The following is a 17,874-nucleotide window of genomic DNA, read 5'->3' as shown; positions in this document are numbered from 1 at the left end:
ACTCTGAATTCCCCGATAACATTTGATACATTCATGTGTCAACTTTTGGCGCCCGTTGCGCGCTGCTCCCAACATTTTCCCACGTAATTTAAGAGCGCAAAATATATGCAAATTACATAGATAACTACATATATGTATATATACAAGTTTATGCAAATTATGATATACGATAATCTTTCATATTATTAACTTATTTATATTTGGTTTTTGCTTGTTTGCTGGTTTCTTTGCAGGTACGTTCATTCAAATGCAAATGCAAATGCTTGGGTTATTTGGTAATGTTTGTGATTGATAAGGAAGTTGATAAATGGCTGAATGCGTGAGAGTGTGTGTGTGTGTGTGTGAGTGAGTGTCCAGAGATTATTATCCATCCATCTATACGCTTGTCTAGTTTTTTATGATGTCAGCCATTAGACGAAGTTCGTTTTGATCTCTGGCGAAATTAATTGAACTTCTATGAGTCGATTATGGCCTACTTAATCAAATGTCTGAAATGTCGAAAACCTAAAGATTTTTTATATGTCGAGCCCATTAAAATCCAGTTGACAGTGTATACAGAACTAATGAATATCTATCCATCTGGCAATCTTCAAGAATATCACACTTGACGAATATCTAATAAAAAAAACTATTTAGTGTTCTCAATAGATATTTGATTGCCATTTAGATATATGTATATGAACATATAAAGTGAGTCTTTATTATAGAGAATAATACTAAATTAAAGAATTTATCGTTAATCTTAGACCATTCATTTAATTAATTGCAGATGATTCAGAGATCTATTGCTTAATTTACTTTAAAATATTATTCAGAAACTTGTTATAAAACAATTAAGAATGTTTGAAGTTTGAGCATTTCATATTTCGAACAAATCAGCTTTGCCTTAAACTTTTGCAAATGTCATTCCGATTGATTGCGATTACAAAAGTTAAGCTGACGTATATCTGTGTATCCGTCCATCCGTCCGGTTGTCTGTCTGTCTCACCGTCTGTTTGTATAGCAACTAAATTATTACATAGCGCACATGCAACATTATATGTGGCAGCTCATAAAGTTATGAGACTCAAAATGTGTATTATTATTAAAAAATTGCAAAAAAACTATAAACAAAGCGCCGACTATTAAATACTCTTGCAGACTCCTCAGTATAAGATATGGAATTCAATCCAGAATATATAGAAAATTTAAGGAATATAAAATATGCTAATTAAGTTTAAATTTATAAAAACAAGCTCAATTTCAAAGCCTAATATTTAAAATAATCGCTTAATAATACAATGAAAGGCTTTATAGAATAGTTACCTGATAGGTCTTGGTATAATACGAAAAGTCTTAAAAAGATAAAGAATTGAGCTGTTTTAAACTTGACTTAATTTTAAAAGAATCTTTATTAATAATAAATTAATATATTTCTTTATATTATGTGATATGATAATAAGGCTGATTTGATTATGAACAGTTATATAATCATGTTTAGTGTTATATGTTACATGTCTCATGACAAATTCATAGTACTTCACTCTTATGGCATTCGCAACTGTGTGGCTTCAAACGAAATCTTCCGGTTCGCCGTTTGTCGGAGTCAATTGAAAAATTGCGCATAAATTGCATAAAGTGTGTTGCCGTAAATTGTTACGGCGTAGGTTTAGTATGAGTGGTGGGGTGGTAGAGTGGGTGGGTCTATTGGATATATTTTAGTAGGAGCCACTACTACTAGGTGGTGGTTCCATTGTGCGTGCGCAGTTAACCGCAAAGTTGGTAAATTTTTTTTATTTTATGATCAGCGGATCTCGATACCAGCCGACCTTAACGCGCTGTAGGTTTATGACTAGCTTTTATGATATTTGTTTATGTCTGATTACGCAATTGGCATTAGCATTAAAACAAATATAAAAATGTATTAAAAAAAAAAAACGTTATTATTGAGTGTTTACGTTGAGTAAAACAAAAAATTACTTTCACTTAACTGGCCGGCTCGAAGGCAGCAGCAGCTGCTGCTGTTGGGCTTTTACTTTCATGGCATTCATCTAGTTAATGAACAGAATAAGAGGTGGAGAGAGGGGGAGAGAGAGCGAGAGCGTTGTGGGAAATGTGAAAAATTCTGTCATAATGCAGCGATGCTTCAATATTTTCAATTTGCTTGATTGATGGCTTTAATTTATAAGCATTTTTAAGTAGCACTCAAGCCCCGGCAGCCCGCAGATAAGAGATAGACCATTACACAGCCCACATATTATAACGTTCATATACAGTTATACATAAATATATATGTATATTTTTGTTTATTGCCAGCGCGTCTGTTTTCTATGCCAGCGCAAATGATATGACAATTTATTTCAATTAAAGTTGATTTAAAATTGTTGTGCTGGCTTGCCCCTCGTGTGTTGCACGTTGATTGATGGAAATTGAGAGGGAAGCACGGCGAAGACAAGGCACGAGAAGTGGAAAGAAACCTCGTGGCATATTGAGACTGTGTGTGTATCTCTCTCTAGATATCTCTGTAAATGGGGGCGTTTTAACAATCAACGGGATGAATATATAATTAAACAGTAGATCTTGCCTCAAACTGGAATTTTCGTGCTGTGTCAATTGATGCGCATCTGTTCCATTTCGAAATGGGCTTAGAGTGGAAATCTTGCCTATTGAAAATAGAGTTTTTCTTCTGCAACATTCACATCAGTGTCGACATATAAAGATTTCAATTTCCATTTCATTCCGCAATCATCCCATTCTCCTCTAAATTTGTACTCTCATTTATCTCGCCTAAGCTCTAAGCTCTTATGTGTGTGTGTGTGTATGAGCACATAAAAAAGGCAAATAATGATTTTATGTTGGCTAATTCGCGCACATTCGAATTTGAAGGCTCAGAGCGACATTTTGTGGAGCGCTGCTGATAAGGCTCAGCCAATTCGTATTATAATTAAATTGGGACATGGGCCTTTCATTCAATGGCTGCAACTAATATCGCAACGATTCGAAATTGAATTTAATTAGCATTAATTTAATGCCGTTTGCATTTTTATATCACTTTGGCCAACAGGCAATTAGGCCTTGCCGCTGCTGCTGCTGCTGCTGCTGTTAATGCTAATACATAAGTAATAAAGAATTTGGATCGATTAGCGCTCATGCTTCGAATTGAACCACAATCGAAAATAAAATGTGCAAACAAATAAATTAATTTTTGGGAATTTGCTAAAGAGAAATAATACAAGTTTTTCGCATATCTCTAACAAGTGTTCCAGTTATGTCGGGTGCAGGGGAGCGGGGCACAAAAGGGTAGCGCGACCGCTAAACAAATCACAACCTACGGCAATGTGAATGACCCACCGTAGCAGCAGTAGCAACAACAAAAACAACAACAACAACAGCAGCAGCAGTTTAAGCAAAAACATCGTCATGCAAATTATTCGGTTCAATTCGCAGCTGCGACGTCGACGCCGGCAGCGACGCTAATCGCTAGTGTCACTCACACGCCGTTTGGTGCGGGCAATTAGCAGAGCGCCGCACGCCTGCGCAATGACTCAGCAGCAACAGCAGCAGCAGCAACGGCAGTAGCAGAGGCAGCTGTATCGACGCAGACGCAGACGCAACCGAACTGTAACAGGTTTTTCTTTGCATGCATTGTTGTAGTAGTTGTTGTTGTTGTGCGGCCGCAGCATGAAATGGTAATTGCAGCAGCATTAGCTTTTAGTTCCATTCCATTTTGTTTCATTGCGCGTTTCGCTCTCGATTTCACGCCCACACGCCGCACATTCTCTCACACACCAACCGCCGCCCCTCACGAACGTTACATTTTATTGCCGGCCCGTTAGTGTCGCCTCAGTTTGTTTATGTTTGTTTGCTTTTGTTTTTACACATTTTTCTTAATTTATGCGGCCGGCTTATATTTATGCTCTACCTTTAGGGGGTATGATGATTTTCACATTAACATTGTAAATGCAATCAAAGGGGAAATGGGAGATCTTAAGACATTCTACTATTAATCAGCGTGACAATAGATAAAGATCATCTCTTATACCTAGTTTTATAAGATGTGAAAGAGTATTGAATCTTTTGATTCTCATCGTCCGGTTTATAGAGAGTATGGCGCTTGTGTCATGCTCAAAAGGCAAAATACTTTAGAGTATCGTATTCTTAAAGATCTATAATAAATTTGCAGGCCAATAGGTAAAGATCAGCCCTTATACACAAGATTATCTTCTATAAGAGTTGTATAAGAGTATTGACTGTTCGGATTACCGGCGTTAAGAGTTATTTCTTATATTTTAGTTTATTTGCATTTCTGTTTAGTTGCCGGTGCACACATTGTTGTTGTTGTTGTTATTGTTATTATTATTGCCGCTCACTAAATTTACATTTTATTGGCCTGTCATAAATATGTATGTATGTGAATATATACATGTGTGTTGTTGTATTCGTTTTTCTGCTTGTTCTATTTATTCGTATTTTCCTGTTGTCATTTTCTGTGTTTTGCTTATACAAATATTTTTCTATTGAGTAACGCGCAACGGAATAAAAATTCTGACATAGTTCGCGAGGCGACAGTATTTAATGATTAGATTTTATAGTGGGAAGCGCGAACTATCTGTTTTTGATATTTAAACGGTGTGACTACGTATAGCCTGTTTGCTAACCCGTGTTAAAAATAGGAAATACATTTTAAAATCTTGGGCTTCTTAGCTCAATTAAAAATGTGAAATAGATTTGGTTACTGTTGATTCTTACCATTTTGTTCACAGTTTTGACACTCGCTAATATACATGATAATTTCCATATATTGCGTATAAATCTCCTAGATTCGCACGTTCCCTTCCACTTAGTTCTCTAACGTACTATGTGTATATTTGTGATGCTTATTTAATCACACCACGATATATAATTATTTGCCATTCCATTCAATTTCGCTCCCTAAAGTACTCTGCGTATATACGCGAAGCACTCCTTTCTCCACACAGTGTGACTCAGTCTCCGAACCGGAAGTGAACGCAGCGCTGTAAAGCAAAGTCATGTTCGATTGATTTTATCAGAGTTAACAATCAAAACTTGATTCATTGATTCAACGAGGCGCACTGGAATTTCTATTTTAATTGAAATCCATGCGTAATATATTCAAATTCAATTAAACAACAATTAATTGCGCTGCCCCATCAAACAACAACAGCAGCAACAACAAGAACAACGATTTGTGCTATTCAAATGGTTTACAAAAATGCAACAAAAGCAATTTAGCGTCCTATGCATATTTACACGATTTTTTCCCATAAATTAACAAATGCCAAATATTTGTTATTTACTTTGTTATATATATATGGTGTATATATATTTTGTTGAGATTGCAAATATATATTTATATATATATATATAAAAATCAATGAGACCCGCTAGCGTTTATAAACGCGCACAAAAATCGCGTGAGGTATTTTTTTGTCGACGATTTTAATTTATTGTCTACTTAAAATGCTATGCTAAAGGAAAATTGTCTGTCTGTGTGTGCATACTTTGCATTCATTGTTGCCAATTAGCATAAAACGGCAGCTTACAATAACAACAACAACAATAATAATAATGCGAAAACGCAAGGTGAACCAGGCGACTCGCAATTAAAAGATAAATGAAGATGCGCACTGGACAGGCGCCGGGCTATTGTTTGCCCACTTACAGGTCATAAAGAAGATGACATCATCGCCTCGCATCCAGCAGACACTTTGACCTTAACGGCCATTTGTTGTCGACCTTCGGGCTCCCTTTATGGCTTTTTAATTATTACAAAGACAGGTGAAAAAATCAATTCAAAAGTAAGACATGCTGCAGCATGAAAAATTGCAATCAAATGCATATACTTGTATGTATATTTTCAGATAAATGCAGCTGAATTATGTGCTGCGTTTCTATGTGTGTGTGTGTGTGTCTGTGTGCAGCTGCTTATAAGGTGATTAAAGCCATAAAGCAAATCACACTGAACAACAACGACACGTGTTAAACATAAATTATAATTGTCTATGCTAAGCATTGCCTGATGCCATCTTTATGGACATGCCTATATATTTTGCCATTGCATTCATACATTTATTGAATACATGCACAACGAGAACTTACCTAGAACTATCTATACTGGCTTAAACAACTTTTACTATCATCAATCCAACAATTTTGATTACATCATTGTAATAATAATTTCGATGTATTTTTCTTTATCATTACTAAATATAAAATGTAGTTTTTGATTAAAAATTACATTTGTTAAATACTCGAAAATTTAAAATGATTTTAGTTATCTTATCTTCCTTTAAATACAAATTCTATAATCCATTAAGTAGTCTTTCATGTTTTTTTTTTATATTGCAAATAAAATTTGAAACCAATTCCAAATAAACTTAATATATATAAATCTTGATGTATTGTCATTATGATATTTTTATGAAATTTTTTATTAACTATTTGCCATGGCAATAATATTTATGACGACTATGCCAATAAATGCGTATCTGTACTGAGATGTGTGAAAAATATTTATTACCAAAATAAATTAGCTAATGCTCATTCTTTTAGATGTATATTTTAAGACGTTGATTATAGCTGGTCAGTTAACACTAAGAAACTTGAAAGCTTTCAACTATTTAACAATAAAAATACTATAACAGAACTTTACTATTGGAAGAGTATTTCAAAAGCAGAGTATAAATGTTATTTATTTTTTAAATGAATGCGAAATAAAACAATTCTCAGTTCTATTGTTTATAAATACTATTCAAGCATTTGAGCTAAAATAATAAAAGGAATCGCTGGTCCACTTGCTTAATTTCATTCAAAATCATAGTATAAATCTCATGCTTATATGCTAGTCTGCTCTAGTAACTAACAAAGGCTGACCTGGAATGTGCAGACAATGAGATGCGTGAAAGGAAAAGCGTTCTTTTCATCATCAACTTTGGCCTCAATTCGCAGGCTTTTCCTTTGGCCAGCTTTTCGTTTGTATTTTATTTTGTTGCTATATAAACAATTTTCTAGAGTTGACAAAGTTTGGCTTCAGTTCACTTAAGATAATTTCTATGGTAGGGTATTTGAGCGTCGTGTTGCTTAAACTATCTTCTCGGGTGGCGCATGCAAATCTTTTATTTCATTTTTGCGCCAGTGCCAATAATGTTTAATGCTGATTTTAATGGCCGCCAGAGTTGTGCATATATATTTAGTTTCACATTGTTTTTACGTTTTTTCGCTGACTTTTTTTTTAATTTATGTTGATATATTTTTTTTTTGTTTTTAGCCCGCCTTACGGCCGGCGACCTTCAACTCGGCGTGCAGCACGATTTCGCCATCAATTCGAGCTTGATTCATCCTCACTTTGTTTTGCTCATATCAATTTTCAATTAACAAGTGTGTGTAATTGAATTAAGGCCTTAAGCGGGCTTAGTACTGAGTGCTGAGTGCTTAGTGCACTCCAGGCTGAGTCCATTGCAAGGTGTGTTAATTTTTGTACCTACAACACCTCTGCCGGTGGCACTCGAGAAAAACTAATGAGAATACTAAACCAAGCACACACAAGCTGTGCTGCTCCCCATGTGTGTTGGCCAACTAATTCCCTTTGATTGCAAAGTCCTGGCGTGTCCGCTTGACTGACTGACTGACGGACTGAATGGCTGACTGACTGTCTAAAATAGACAATTTCCTTTTCGTATTAAATGCTATTTGTATTTCACTCACAGACCGAATGCCGTTTGACTATTTATTTGTTTTTAGTCTTCTGCCTCGGCCGCTGCCTCGGCGACGGGCAGCATCCAATTACTGGAACACAGCCGCTGCGAGGATCTGGGCACGGGTCGGTTTTTGGGTCTCGGTCCGACACGTGGCTAGCATCTGTTACAAGTTTTTGGTATCGGCGGCATCGATTGCCGGGCTCTGTTGTGTGAAGTTTGGCAACGCCTCACAGCGACGCACAGGGCCAGTGAAATGCATGCATGCGAAGAGAGATAGGGAGAGGGAGAGAGAGAGACCTAGAGAGAGGGAGACATACAAATTCCATTTATGAGATCTGCTTAAAACAAATCACATTCTACTGCGAGCCTTTGTGAGCACAAAAACGAGTCATATGTGTGCTCGTGTGTGTGTGTGTGTGTGTGTGTGTGTAGGTGGTGAAAGGTACAGGAAGGCGCAGGAAATGAATATACGCAAACGGCAAACGAGAAACGAGATTCAAATGCGAGTGCTTGGGGTCAGGGTCGTGCAGTTGTGGCAAGTGCAAAATAATGGCACACAACTCATACATATTTCATGTATTTATGTGTGTAGAGCAAACATATATAAACACACACACGCATGCATATATACATAAATACATATGTACACAGAGCCAGCCCCCAGCCTCGCATTCGACTCGACTCGCTTGCAGCGGAGGGCGAGCCTCGCGCATGAGGGTTGACCCAAGTGCCAACCCCAGAGCATCAGCATTGTGACATTTAAGAGGCTCTCGAGAGCAGCAGTGGAAGCAGCAGCAGTCGCCGCGGGGGCATGCAAAAGTGTTGAGCTAAAAACAAAACACGCACAAAGCGCCCAACCCCAGCCCCAGTCCACGCCCACCCTGTTTATTCTATTTTCACAGCAACCCTCGCGGTGAGCCAGCCGAGTGGAGAAGGTGGGAGTCGACGCTCAGTGTGCAGCCTCTCAGGAGCTCTATTTCCACTGTGTGCGTGTATGGGTGTGGGTGGCGTGAGTGTTGCATACTTTGTGGCGTTGTTGGCTGCTTAAAATAATTAAAAATCAATATTTAAACGATGCCTACGCTCACCCAGGGCAAACCTTGCAAATGGCTTCATTATAGAAAAAGAAATCCAGAAGCAAAGAAAGAAACAAAATAATTTAATGTTTTTAAAAAATATGTTGGCTCTGAGTGTGCCTAAATTAAATGCTATCTGCTTTTATTACCGAGCCTTATTTAAATATTAACTTTATCGCCCATATTTGCATTAGAATTTTCTTTTAGGGCATTGAATTAATTCAGTTGTTGTTAATTATTTACAGCATTCTACAATTTCACAATTTGCATAAAAGTTCGCTCAAATTTAAATTGAAATTATGCTCAGTGCCACGCCCACGTCTGACTGCGACCTCCATGCGCCGTGGGCCACAAATATTGGCTCACAATTTTATTTTGATTGTGTGGACAAAGTTTTCACTTTGAGCTTTGCCTGAATGTTTTTTATGACATTTTATTGACAGCTAAAAACTCGATGCGCCAATGTTGCCAAACAATCAAAAACTTTCAAACATTAAATAATAGACTGCGCGTATTTGGATCTCGAATGGAATATCAATTTCAATTCGGCTTCAAAAGTTGCCCGAATACTGCTTGAAAGCATTTTAAGGAAATTCATTGCCAGTTCAAATTCAAGCAGAAATTTCAATACACACAATTCCAAAAAATACGGCGCCTGCTGTGCAACGATTGCCAAAAGTCTCGGCCATAAATATATAGTGCGTCGATTATATATATATTATGTATATGCATACATTCATATATGGTTGTTATAAATATTGCCGATCAATGCTCTAGCAGCAGCAGTCAATGAAAGGTAAACACCAGCGGGCCCCATAAAGCATGCGAGCTGTGAATAAATCACAAAGCCGCAAACAGCAACAATAACAACAACAACAACAGCAAATGATATATCGAAAATTATAGTATATGAAATTTAATAACGACAGATCAAAATGCGCAAAAAATGTAATACAAAGTGAATTGATTTACAAGTCAAGCTGTGAATCGGAGATGATTTCGCGTGATATAAATTTGATTACTGTCGAAATTTGTTTCATTCACATTCTCGTATTCATATATTTACGATCTAGATGTGCATCAAAGAGAATAAACAATAATAAGTAAAGTAAATACAAAGCAATACTAATTTCCTTGGGAATTCTTAGAGTCCATTGACCCAAATTGATATTTTTTACAATGAGAAACATAAAATCTTAATCGTAAATTAGTATTTAGAATATATAATGGATCAAGACTGTTTCAAGGCAAATAAATTGTATGACAAACGCTGAATACCCATGAAAAATGTGGATCTGCGGGTGTTCAGTTCAGTATTAGTCTCTAATCTTCTGAATGCAACCCTAAAATCTAGGGCATCTATTGCTGTGTTTGTATTTTAGATATCGCTGACCTTGTAAGGCTCAGCGTGATCTCAATCTACGGCTGAGTTTGTAGGGCTCAGCGTTCGTTTGTTTATTCTAAGAGTGCGCACATGTGTCGCTATCTATTTCCATTACATCTGCTATTCGTTGAGTGCGTAGAGGGCATGTTTATAAACTTTGAATACTTGTATGTTCTTGTCTGAGCAAAACCTCAAATTTATCTATAGCTTAAACAATCCTAATTCTGTATATCTATATCATTAATTATTTTGAGAGTATGTACAAATCATTTAATTAAAATCACATTTTAAATATATATAATATATAATATTTAATAAAAAAGAAATAAATATCGGCTAAAGATGGTTTTGGCAAGCTTTGAGCTTTTAATGAACACAAATAAAAAATAAATAAATAAAATTAAAAAGTTAATGGACTGCTACAAAAAAGTATTCATCTGCGAAATGGTATCAGATATTGGCGAAAAGTTCAGTAATTCATTTTAATATATCACAAATATATAATTTAAGAATATATTTATTGAAATCTGAAATTTCTGCGATATATTCCCTTTTGGGATTTGCTGCTCTCCTCTCCCGCCAGCTTCTCGGGTCACGTATTCGCTCGTTTCTGGTGGCTAACCAAATGTTAATTAATGCATTCGCCACCGCTAAAGCCACGTGAGAAGCTGACAGCACGGTTGGCTTTGGCGTATCCGCATCCGCGCAGTTCATTAAAAGCTCGTCAAATGCGGCGACAGCTTTTATTCAACTCCAACTCATTAGAGATATGTTTGCCCAGCGCGCCCGCCGCCAGGTGTAATAAGCATAAATGTGTATATCAACATATGAAAATGCTGCAACTTTGGCGATAACTGTCAGTCAGCCAGCTGTTTGCGCATGTTGTTGTTGGCTCTTGGCTGCTGGCTGTTGCCTGTTTGGGCCAATGGCAATTAGGTTTCTGATAAGATAAGCGCCCAGAAGCCGCTGCCTAAACCAATTAGAACCGGGCGGGTGGCGTGGGCGGCGCAACCCCTTTTTTTTTATCGCGCGTGGCAAAATGAAATGGCGGCAGTTGTCACACACACACACATATATTTGAGTCCCATGTGTCAGTGTGTGTGTGTGTGTGTTGGCTTCAATCAGAAAAGTTATATTTTGTTTTGGCTTTTGTATCGCCGCAGCTTGGCAACTTTTTGTGTTAGTCAGAACCAAACATTTTGTTACCTATCTTGATGTATGTTACTGTCACTTGCCTGCCAAACTTATGCTCTGCCACATGTGTGTGTTGTCTATGAGGGCTCTGCTTTGTTTAGCTTTTGCCTTTTTATTGGCTGCCAATCAAAGCTAAAACTGAATTGTGTGGCTGAGGTGTGGGCGGCGTACATGCATGACAGGGCATAAAGTATCTAAGAGATAAAGCATAGAAGACAATTTAATTGAGCAGCTGCATCCGAATGTCGTGAATGTAATCAATAGAATCTCATGCTCAAAGACCACAGACTCCAGTTGAGCCCGGCTCTGCGTTCTTCGACAAAAATTCAGCTTAAATTGAATTTCCATATTGTCCGAATGTGCCCATAAATTTACATTAGCTCGGCTCCAGAATTTGTGTGTTTTGCCTCGGGGGCATTGCCGTTTGCTGTTTGCAAAAAAAAAAAAAAAAGAGTCCATGTGCGCTGTGCGTCATGTGGGCAAACAACAGTGGATAGCCGCACCCTGGGCAACTTGCTGCATGTGCCCCTCCCCTAGTTGGTCTACTCATATTTATATTTTAAATACCGAAAAACTGCTGCTAATTATGCGCCTTGGCTGCTTGGTCGGCCGCCTCGCAGTGTGACCAGAAACTGCTTTTGCCTGACAGGCATGAATAAAGTATTAATTAAGGACTGGGCGTCGAGCAGATTTGACAGGCTTAGCTGATGGGGATAAGCGATAACGCTTTCGCTTGGAAATTCATTAAACATCACAGAAAGTAAGGCGACAGAAACGGCCCCAGCGAGAGTCGATGATAAAAGACCGAAAAATGTTATATGTCAATTTAGAAGGAACGACATGGGCAACGAACATTAATTAATACGAAACTTGCTAAAGCCAGGACCACCTACCCGGGCCTTTCATTCCTCCCCCGAAATGTGACAATCAGCAAAAAGGCAAAATTCAGGGCGAGAGAATTGGGCAGCATAATTTAAATATCAAAGCCCAAGACTTTTGGCCAGCTTAAATTGCTCTAAGCTGGGCTAAGAGAATAGCTGCTGCCTGTTGGGCAACAGCTGCTGTTCGCATAGGCATAAACACTGCACGGAACTGCACTTGAAGTGCATTTCATAGCACCAAAATGTCACTAGCACTGACTCAGGCTAAGACTGAGAGAGAGAGAGAGAGATAGAGGGAGGGGGAGAGAGAGACTGAGATCCAGCAATTTCCGTCAGAAACACACACAGAAAATATTTTGGCATAATTTATGTGATGTGCACAACAAACACATCATTTTGCAATTTGCCAGTTGCTCGTTGGGGAATATCTCTTGGCATTTCCCTGTTGGGAGCTGCCTGATGTCTCTGATGTGTGATAATAATAGTAATATAATTTAAAGATGGCAAGCAGTTTGGAAAACCTGCAGAGTGCAGGCTGTTTATATTTGGGTCTATGATGTTGCCACAAATGAAGTTACGATTAGGCGAGCGAGTGAAATTGGAGTGTCGCAAGCGTTTAAATCGACGCCAGTTTAATATTCCAAGATTGGTGTCAATTAATTTAAAATTAAAACTATCAAATCTTGATTATTTATTTCATGAGGAAATTTGCAATCGAAAGATAAAGTTAAAGATCTATGTACAAATCGTCGATTGCACCTATAAATTCCATTACTCGCATAGAAATTTTCTTAAATTCAAATGCGTGTACTCTCAGATTATTAAAGAATTATCAATTTGTTGAGTCCATTAGGTCAATTAAAATAATAGCTGTGGGCTTCCTGCTGTCATAGAACCCATCATTAAATATCTAACCGCAACGCAAAAGAAATAGATCAGAGTTCACGAAGACCCAACACAAGAGAAACAGCAATAGCAACAACAACAACAACAACTAATTAGAGCCTACAAACGTATTTAGTTACACTCGCTAAACGCTTTGATTATTAATTATTAATTTATTCCTTTTCGTGCATATTTCGTTTCAATTTGTATTCGGTCAATCATCAAAGATTCGATTTCGGACTAACACAAAAGCAAACAAAATAATTAATCAGCAAAATAATTTGAAGAACCAAGTGGTTGCTGACTGGGAGGTTGACTATTAGATGCCCTGTATTTGGTTACAGTCCAGAAATTTGTGGTCTACACTGCAGTGTACTGAAAGAAAACTAAACTGAATCAAATTTGCAATTTGACAAAGATAATTTATTTTTACCACCACATACATTTAGATCTTGTATGTATATAAATTCTAAAGAATTATTCAAATGTTTTTTTTTTTTGTTACTTAAATCTAAAAGTTATAAACTTTTCATTTTATCGCTTCATTCTTCTGCCTCTATTAACATTCTTTGAAATATTTATTGCTGTATCAATGAGGCAAGCAAAGCTCATTTGGAGCTCTGTTTGTGTGTACCTCTTCACGGATATAGAGCATTAGAATAAATGGAAGACATGCTTTGGTTTTGAAAAAGTCTGTCGAAAAATCAGAATCAAGTTGGTTCTACAGCGTGTAGAATATTTACGCTGTCTGTGAATTATTTTGCACGCTTCAAGCGATTTGTCCTTGAGTCGAGGCCGAGTCGAGGCTGAAGTCATCGCCGTCGGCATCGGCATCGGCATCGCCATCGTCATTGGAGTCATCGGCCAGCAAACACTTGAGCTCAAAGCCAGCGTCGTGGCTTACATAAACCCATCGGCGGTGGCGGCAGCGGCGGCTTGTTGGCTAGCAGCTAACCAGTCCATGAGTTTACAGTAGGGGGGCGTGGCGAGAGGCAGACAGAGCTGTGGGTTTGTGTGTGTCGGTGTCTGTGTCTGTGTCTGAACTGATTATGACACCGAATGCCACGAGGCACTCGTCACAGACCGGCGCGCATTAGAAGAACCGGAATAACCAGTGGAAAAGCGCACGCTGCACGCAATTGGCGAGTGCAATAAACCCGGTCAACGGCAGTGAAAGTGGTTTACCCCAGCAGCTGCTGCTTACAGTTGACCAACTGTATGCAGAGCAGAGCAGAGCGCAATATGTGCACTGCAAATATCACATAGCATGGCAAAAATATGGGCATGGGCAGCGTTATGTACATGGAGGACGATATTCGGCTGCTGGCTAATATGGCAGCCAGCGCGAGCATAAATAGCGATTTCCGCTTGCGGACAGCCGTAAAAGAAATAATAAATATGAATATGCTTATGAAAGGGCGAGGGTGAAGGCAGATGCAGGTGGGCAGCAGAAGCAAATATATTGTACTTATGTATGTATGCATGTACATATGAAATGAAGAAAAGTTGTCGCTCGCTTGAATATGCACGCGCGAGTGGCCATAATTTATTCAATCAGCGCCGCAGAAGCAGCAGCAACAGCAGCAAAAATAAATAAGCAACAGCAACGGCAGCGACACCTAAATTGTCTAATGATGCCATCATTTGAAGTGGACGTGGACGCTGAGAATAATAATAAATAAAAAGAAAAACAGAAAACAATAACAAAAACTGGGTGGGGGCACAGGAAGCGGCGGGTACGGCAGGAAGCGACACTTGACAGCTATGAAATATGGAATTAAATAAAACGTTGCCAGATATGAGCAGAAGCGTCTAGTGGCACGTGCAACAATAGACAGGCTGCATGTTGAGTGGCTGCCACAGAGACGAAAGTGGCACTAGATACATTGAAAGCCACTTATAGATACGACAATTGCAGACGAGTAGAGAGGAGAGATTGAGGTGCTGCTTAGAGTAGAGAGGTAGAGAGAGAGAGAGTGTGGGAGAGTCCGATTATATAAGGATCTTAATGCGCAGCTGCTTATCTCATTTGTTTGCAGCCCAATTGTCAACGTTTCAGCAGCCATCAAAAAATTGTGCACATGGCTAATTGCAAATGTAGCGCTGCGCCTTTTGGCACCTGATGGGGCATACAACACTTAAACCGCAACAAGGAAAATTATAAAAATAGCCAGAACTCAAATTAATTTGTAATGACAGACGGACAGACGCGCGGACGGACGGATAGACACAAAAGAGCACAAGGCAACTGCGGTTAAAACGATCGTTTGATCATCATCATCGTGATGATGATGACGGCCGACCAATACCAGCCGCATGTAGCTTACAATGACACATGTTTCTGTATCTAACTTGAGTTATTCATAGATTCTGTTTCCTTATGTGAATTTCTGCTCTTAGTACTGAATAATGAACAAGTCGTAATTGCGTGGAGCACTGCCGCGACCACTTAGAAAAAAGGAAATTTGATAGTATTTCAGTTGCTTGATGAGTTTCGTTCAATTACAAATACATACATAAAAGCGATTGTACAGAATATGCAATTATCTAAAAATGTTCATACAATTTAAAAACTCGTGTCGTTTAAATTGAGGAAAAAAAAAAAAAAAACAAATAAGAAAATAAATCCAAATATAAATTTATGTGAATTATAACGAAAGAAATACAAGAATTAAATGCTCGTATATAAATATATATAAATCTGTGTAAAATAAGGATTATAAAAATGTAAATGTAATCGTGATATATTTATATAATATACAAATTAGTGTCTTGATTTTTACAAATTAATAAAATGAAAAAATGTATAAATATATATTAATAAATTTATGTGAATTATAAAAATGTGAAAATTGTATAAATTATTATTCTGGTGTATTTACATAAAAAAGGGGGAAAAATAAAATGAAAAAGGTATATAATAAAATCAATATATATTGATATAAATCTGTGTAAATTCTAGTAAAATTATACAACAAATTTGAAGAAGCTTTATAAATCTGTGCAAATTCCAGCAAATAAGAACTTTACAATTTCAATTCAAATTTAAAAATAATAACTTATATTAATCCGAGTGAATTATGGCAAATGATATCTTAACAACTTCAATCGAAATTTTCACATTGTGAATAGTCGTATCACAGAGACATAAGACGTGTTCTTAATCATTATGTAGACACTGGGAACTTTAGTTGTTAGAGCGGAGCACGCATGGCTTATGGGAGCTTTGTTACCTTAAGCTCTCAGTCGCAGCGTGTCCAGCTGACAAGTTGCTTGATCAAGACATGCCCACATCATTAAGAGCATATCCCAGGCGAGAGCCACACGGTCGTTGCTCTGTTGTCAGAAAACTTATGTGCACGCATTTTTTTGGTTTAGTTTTTGTTTTTTGACTATTCTCCATCAACAAAAAATCACTGAAGATCTTTCGTACATTTTTCCTCATCAGTTCGTTGCGTTGCGTTGCGTTGCCTTGTCGCTAATTCAAAATCATCAATCAAAGCCAAGCACCCAGCAGCAGCAAACGGGCGAGGCACAGCCCGTCGGCCGCATCGAGATTCATCGAGCAGCCGTTGAGTCATTGAGTCGGTCGCTTCAGGGAGTTCGCACTGTGCTCCCGCAAGACAAATGCACTGTCGCCCAGTCTCAGAGCTGTGGGCGTGTCTCGCTGGGCGTTCGAGGCAGCGACAATAACAACAGCAAAAGCAGCAGCAGCAGCAGCAAAGTTTTCAACTCTTTTGTTTGATGACAAAAGTTTTTGTAGGCGCAGCTTTTGCGACTTTGACAATGAATTTAGCCTTAAGGCGAAAAGGAGAAATACAAAAAGCCAAATCCTGTTTTGTTTGGAATGGAAAACTGGTTTTCTGTTGTGGGAGTGACGCCGCAACGCAGCAACTCGTCGACGTCATCAACGCGCCTTTTGTGGTTCACAAAAAGAGAATGAGCCAAAAAAAAAAAAAAAAACAGAAAAGGGAAAAAAGTAGTAGCTAACGACAATGGGAACAACTTGACTGCACGCTGACAAGACCAGATTGATGGCCATCTAGAGCAGCGTCATGTGTTGAATTGAAGCTCTAGGAGAAGGATTGTCGCATTGTGGGCGAGGATTTGTTGTTTGATGATGCCATTGAGTGACTAGGAGCTGCTAATTCTAGTCAGGTAGAAGATGCACTGCAGGTGATTCGTATTCAAAGTGGCTCTGTTGGCTCTTTCACGCAAATCGGAAACTCTTACTGAACAGGAACTAGCCTTTGTTATTTATTTACCTTTATTTGTTGAAAAAGTTTACTGATACGCTGAATTGTAATAAAATATTTATTCTACATATATTTTTCGCTCTGTGAAGTACATCAATTTTTCTTGCCATGCTATTTGTGTGATAAGTTGATGGTTTTATGTGTCTGGTTTTAAATATTTGGGGCTAATTGCCCGGCAGCAAGTAGCTCTTACAGCTCGAACTTAAGCGGGTTTAGTTACTTTTCCAAGCCGAAGAAAAAATATAATTTATATATATTCTCATAAGCCACACTTTTCAAAAAACATTCTCACTAATTTTCGCTAATTACTTATTCTTGTTTTCTCTCTCTTTTTTTCCATTACAGGTAAGTTCAAGAGCTCTCAGCGAGTTGGCGCATTAAACCCAGCGGGTCCCAAAAAGTAATTTCCTTACGTTCCCCGTCATCCGATGGAAGTGACTGACCCAAAGCCGCTTTAATTAGCCAAATATCTTTACCGCCCCTCGCTAAACCCTGGCTGCG

General features: G+C 38.0%; 1 protein-coding gene across 21 annotated transcripts in view; it reads left to right on the top strand.

Annotated features, from left to right (window-relative positions):
* Rbfox1 (RNA-binding Fox protein 1) overlaps positions 1 to 17,874 on the top strand; it is a 133,226-nt gene that overhangs the window by 50,105 nt on the left and 65,247 nt on the right. The gene's annotated exons all lie outside the window — the stretch shown is intronic.

This window comes from Drosophila navojoa, chromosome 4 (genome assembly GCF_054131105.1).
Source record: "Drosophila navojoa isolate 15081-1374.11 chromosome 4, UAZ_NAV_1.0, whole genome shotgun sequence".
NCBI classification, from domain to species: Eukaryota; Metazoa; Arthropoda; class Insecta; order Diptera; family Drosophilidae; genus Drosophila; species Drosophila navojoa.
This window is presented reverse-complemented; position numbering and strand designations above follow the sequence as displayed.